The sequence below is a fragment of the Salvelinus alpinus genome, chromosome 16, assembly GCF_045679555.1.
Source record: "Salvelinus alpinus chromosome 16, SLU_Salpinus.1, whole genome shotgun sequence".
Classification (NCBI taxonomy): domain Eukaryota; kingdom Metazoa; phylum Chordata; class Actinopteri; order Salmoniformes; family Salmonidae; genus Salvelinus; species Salvelinus alpinus.
Window position 1 is genome coordinate 18,819,662 of NC_092101.1, and position 6,110 is coordinate 18,825,771.

The 6,110-nt window shown below is 46.0% G+C and overlaps 1 long non-coding RNA gene across 1 annotated transcript; it reads left to right on the forward strand.

Moving 5' to 3' along the window:
- The first annotated feature begins 4,987 nt into the window (after positions 1 to 4,987).
- On the forward strand, positions 4,988 to 5,682 carry LOC139541776 (uncharacterized). The gene is made up of 3 exons (XR_011668406.1): positions 4,988 to 5,064; positions 5,183 to 5,238; positions 5,472 to 5,682. It is a non-coding gene; the product is annotated as an uncharacterized lncRNA (long non-coding RNA).
- The last annotated feature ends 428 nt before the right edge of the window (positions 5,683 to 6,110 follow it).

The window sequence follows — 6,110 nt, forward strand, 5'->3', positions numbered from 1 at the left end:
ACATTAATCAAATGAAGTCCATCAAAAGTACTCAGGTCCAAGAAGGTAGTTACTACAACACAAACTGTGACATACGCACAGTAGTTAGACCTACAATAGGTTGTGAGGCTATACTTGGCTAACAAACCCCTCCAAAACATTATCGGGCCTCTGCAATAGGTCCAGAGCGGTTTGAACAGAGAGGCTGAGAATGGAGGGAGAGATAGAGACTGAGCGAGGGGAATTGAGGAGGAGAGGACGGATGGGACTGAGCGCAGACAACTGAATAGGAGGAGAGGGGGATGGAGAGAAGAGGGGATAGAGACTGCGAGAATGTGTATGAGGCTGTGAGAGCAAAGGATTGGGTAAGAGAGGGTAAAGGGGTGGAGGGGACTGTGAGATTTGGCTGTGTAAGTGAGTGTGAAGTGTTACAGGCGGTCTGGCCCTCTCACACGTCAGCCCCAGGTCCTGCAGATTAATGAATGGCACCCAGCACTGTTGACTTTACCCTGACCGACAAGATATGTGCAGACACTCTGACAACTCATTTATAACCATATTAAAACACACCAGAGCTCTTGTTGTTGCAAGCATAGTGATTTCCTGGATATACAGCATGGCGCCGTTGGGAGAGGAAATTCAGCTATGGGTCAAGAGAGAACATTTGGGGTTTTCAAGAGTCTAGGTTTACAATCGTGTGTGTGTGTGTGTACGCTTATGCTTTTGTTGTGTACGTGTGTGGCACTGTGAGTTAAGGCTGTCTGACGCACAGTTTGGCAGTGAGTTAGCTTGTTTGGAATTTAAAGTTTAGTGGGAACTGGGGGGGTGGTTCTATGGTGGAAAGGGAGGCCCTCTTGTGCCTTCACCTTTCTGCCCCCCCCCCCCCCCCCCCCCAATCTACCCTCTCTCCTTTCCTCCTCCGCTCCTCACTGAAACAGTTACACAAGAATGAAACATGCTTCTCAACCAACCCTCACGTTCTCAATGTTTACCCTTTGAGTTTGGATTTCATCAGACTTGTACAGGATATCCTGGAACTCTGACAAACACAACATTAGCACAACAGATAGGATTTTATCAGAGAAGTATTATTTTAGATCACTGTGAGGCCAGCATCTGTTTCTCCATCACATTTCAGTCAGTCTGATATCCCTCTATAGGTGGTCTTGATTAGAGCTCTGAGAGCTGATAGTCTATCTGGACCTGTATACCTAACAGTTATCTGGACAGTATGTGGCCCCTACAGGGTCCAGGTGGCAGACAGTCTGAGGAGCAGCCCTGCTTCACTCCTGAGATAGCTATTTATATTGGTTGGTTGGAAATAATGACATCAAAGGTACATAATGGAGAGGTATGTGTACGTGACTGCAGGTTGAAGTTTCCTGTAGGCACTTAACAGTAGGCAGTGGCACAGATCTAGGATCAGCTTACCCTCCCTAGATTCTAACTGTAAGCCCGTATGTGCTTTTTTTGTATGGGTACAGAATGTCACTGAAATTTTCTTCGAAAAATCCAATTTTCTTCCAGAAAGTGGGTTGTCGAGGTCACTTCCTGTTCCTGAAAAGAAGTAATCAGTTAACAGGAAGTCTGATGAGAGAAACAGATGACAAGATGGATGAAAGTTTACTCAACTGAGCTGTGTAGATTTCCATACTGAGCAAAACAATCAGACAGCAGATAAAACGCACAATCAAGTTGAGCAAAGACATTGATTGGTTGATGATCTTACGGTGACAATGCCTTGTTTATGTGCTAGTCAGAACTAGGAAACTCTGACATTTCCGACTGTCTAACTGGTTGTAGTTCTACACGTGCTGCGTTCAACCAGTTGGCAAGTCGAAAATCCCAGAGTTTCCTAGTTCCAACTAGCTCATAAACGTGGCACAATAGACGAAGGAATGAAGAACAATATTTTTGAAAAAAAGCAGAAGATAATGTACTGATGAGAGTTTACTATGTTGAGTTTAATGTGGTAAGAAACCAGTGGAAACTGAGCTTAAAGTTTAGTGACCCAGCAGGGAGGTTTTAATAGCAAACAAAACATAATAATAAAATGTCCTATTACTCAAAAATTTACATTAAAGTGCTTGTGAACATGGTGCTACAATACATCAAAATAAGTTTTTTTATTATCACTGTCCCATCTTTGACCCATCATTATCTTCTTTCACATGTAATCTGTTGTCGGTTAGAACATACATTTTTTGTGGCCTTCATTTATTTTCCTTGTGATCATGGCCTTAAACACTAAATAAAGTTCTGGCCTTTGCCTTACCAAATAACTTAAAAATAACTTGGACCTCAGTCATGTAAACAAGCCTGCCCTTTGATTCTGCCCGATTCTCTCAGCACTGCTACGCTGATGCCTGGGAATGCTTGGATATCAAATCAAATCTTTATTTGTCACATTTGTCACATGCGCCGAATACAACAAGTGTAGACCTTACCGTGAATTGCTTACTTACAAGCCCATAACCAACAGTGCATTTCAAGAAAGAGTAAAAAATATTTACCAAAAGTGACACAATAAAGTAACAATAACGAGGCTATATATATATATACAGGGGGTACCGGTATGGATTCAGTGTGCGGGGGTACAGGTTAGTTGAAGTAATTTGTACATGTAGGTAGGGGGGAAGTGACTATGCATAGATAATAGTCTGGTGGCCATTTGATTAATTGTTCAGCAGTCTTATGGCTTGGGGGTAGAAGCTATTTAGGAGCATTTTGGTCCTAGACTTGGCGCTCCGGTACCGCTTGCCGTGCGGTAGCAGAGAGAACATTCTATGACTTGGGTGACTGGAGTCTCTGACAATTTTTTTAGCTTTCCTCTGACACTGCCTAGTATATAGGTCCTGGGTGGCAGAAAGCTTGACCCCAGTGATGTACTGGGCCGTACGCACTACCCTCTGTAGCGCCTTACAGTCAGATGCCGAGCAGTTGCCAAACCAGGCGGTGATGCAACCGGTCAGGATGCTCTTGATGGTGCAGCTGTAGAACCTCATGCCAAATCTTTTCAGTCTCCTGAGGGGGAAAAGGTGTTGTCATGCCCTCTTCACGACTGTCTTGTTGTGTTTGGACCATGATAGTTTGTTGGTGATGTGGACACCAACGACCTTGAAACTCTTGACCTGCTCCACTACAGCACTGTTTATGTTAATGGGGGCCTGTTCGGCCCGCCTTTTCCTGTAGTCCGCGATCAGCTCCTTTGTCTTAATCACATTGAGGGAGAGGTTTTGTCCTTGCACCGCACTGCCAGGTCTCTGACCTCCTCCCTATGTTGTGTCATCAGCAAACTTAATGATGGTGTTGGAGTCGTGTTTGGCCATGCAGTCATGGGTGAATGGGGAGTACAGGAGGGGACTAAGTACACACCCCTGAGGGGCCCCAGTGTTGTGGATCAACGTGGCAGACATGTTGTTACCTACCCTTACCACCTGGAGGCGGCCCGTCAGGAAGTCCAGGATCCAGTTGCAGAGGGAGGTGTTTAGTCCTAGGGTCCTTAGCTTAGTGATGAGCTTTGTGGGCGCTATGACGTTGAACGCTGAGCTGTAGTCAATGAACAGCATTCTCACATAGGAGTTCCTTTTGTCCAGGTGGGAAAGGGCAGTGTGGAGTGCGATTGAGATTGCGTCATCTGTGGATCTGTTGGGGCGGTATGCGAATTGGAGTAGGTCTAGGGTTTCCGGGAGGATGCTGTTGTTGTGAGCCATGACCAGCCTTTCAAAGCACTTCATGGCTACCGACGTGAGTGCTACGGGGCGGTAATCATTTAGGCAGGTTACCTTCGCTTCCTTGGGTACAGGGACTGTGGTGATCTGCTTGAAACATGTAGGTATTACCAGACTCGATCAGGGAGAGGTTGAACATGTCAATGAAGACACTTGCCAGTTGGTCCATGCATGCTTTGGGTACATGTCCTGGTAATCCATCTGGCCCCGTGGCTTTGTGAATGTTGACCTGTTTAAAGGTCGTTATCACACAGTCATCCAGAACAGCTGGTGCTCTCGTGCATGCTTCAGTTGCTTGCCTCGAAGTGAGCATAAAAGGCATTTAGCTAGTCTGGTAGGCTCGCGTTAATGGGCAGCTTGCGTCTGGGTTTCCCTTTGTATAAGCCAGACTCCTGCATGTGTATGTGTGTTTTCATCTCTGCTGGTATGTGTTCCCGCATCTACAGGTGTGTATGAGTGTACAGTATGTCTGAGGGTACTGTAACTCGGTTGACTCCAGTCTGTGCACAGAACTATAACCTAAATGTGACTTCAATGAGCCAATTATGGACAGAAAAGTAGTTCAACTGCGTCTCTCGGGGGGGAGGGGGGGGGGGGGATATTTTGGCTGTCTGGACAATATCTAGTCTGCTGCCGCATAGGCTGAGGTCAGAGCATGATAGTCCCAAGAGGCTATGGAATGCTCAAGTGTTCCAGTGTGTGTCGCTCCAGACTCCTCTTTTCCATAAGGAGGAGAGCGGGACCAGAGGGCCCCCTCACCCTGGGCCTGACCAGCTGGGCCTCCTAGGGATTGCAGCTGGAGCCTGAGAAAGGGCTTACCCACCAACTAGACCCAGGCCAAGCCCAATTGTACTCCTTACTTATTACTGTGCAGTGGTTGGTTTCAGGGAATGCGTCGCAAACTCTTACAACTTCCTCACTGCACATCAATGCAGCTGCTTTGTTTGTTTGGTTTGGTTCAGCAATGCTGGTTGGGTTGGACAAGCAAGCAATGCTTTTGGGGGAGTTGTTTGTTGAATGAGCCTTTGATTTTGTTTGAGTCTGTATTTAAAGAGGGAGTTGTGAGGGAGAGAGGTTAGGTGGTGTGGAGGGTGTCTATGCGTGTATAGGCTTGGCTGTGTATATTTGTGCATAGAGTGTGTGTGTTTGTGATTGCGGCAGGGGTCTCCCAGAACGTGACCCTGCTGTGTGTGACTGTGTGAATAGAGCGGACCCTGGCCTCTGGCTGCTGACGTTAGCTTCTCTGACTGGGAGTCACAGTGAGTGATTCACCAAACAAAGAGCTGAGATGGAGATCTGCAGAGGTAGCAGGCAGTGGCTCTGCTGATCCAGCAACAAGAATAAGACAGACTGGGTATGGAACAAGGTTGCCCAAACAGACTCCATGGATTTTCGGTCTTTACAAGCCAGAATGTTGACAATTTAGTTTACAATTAATTTACTGGTTGTCTGTGCTGTTGGAACTTTTGAAGGTAGGAGGTGGAGATTCCCAAGAAAGTGTTGTTTACCCGACCTTTTTGTGGTGCCGGTAGGTTTTGCCACTTGTATTTTCAATCTCGACACATTGCACGTAATGCACAATATGTAAACAATAGCCGAATGTAACCGAATGTAGTTGACCGAATGCCAATCGGTCTGGGGTTCGGTTAGGCTCAGCCATATTGTGCAAGTGTTTGTCACCTGCAAATTGCATCAGCATTGAACATTTTAAAAAAGGAAACACAAACCGATTGTCACTTGTGCTCCCTCTCCGGTCTCTAGGTCACCAGGCTGCTCGTTATGGCGCACACCTGTCACCATCGTTACGCGGACCTGCGCGTCATCAGACTCACCTGGACTCTGTCACTTCCCTATATATGTCACTCCCTTTTGTTCCTTCCCCAGGCGTTATTCTGTGTCATGTCTGTGCGTTGTTTGTGTGTCTTATTTTGCATTATGTTGTGTTTATTTATTAAAACACTCACTCCATAAACTTGCTTCCCGACTCTCAGCGCACATCGTTAAACCAATATATAGACCAGTGTACTGAAGGTCAGGTTGATAACACTTCCCTGTGGATATTTTGTATTAGATTACCTTTGACATGGGGACAAAACCGGCAGACAACAGGTAAAGTAAGTTAAAATGTTTGTTCAACATTCTGACTTGTAATGGGACTGTTCAGGAATGCTGAGCCTACATGTTAGAGACAAGTATGTAAGTATTTCACTCTTGGATTCTAAAAGAGGCTAGGAGCAGGGCTCCCCAAAGCTCTCTGGCACCAGAGACAAGTCTCCAGAACACTAGGCTAAAAACACACTTCACATCTAATTACCCTGCACTACTCTGACATCTGATAGCCCCAAACTAAACTACACCACTTACAGCAATGTGACCCAATTTAGGAAGGTGAGCGTAAGA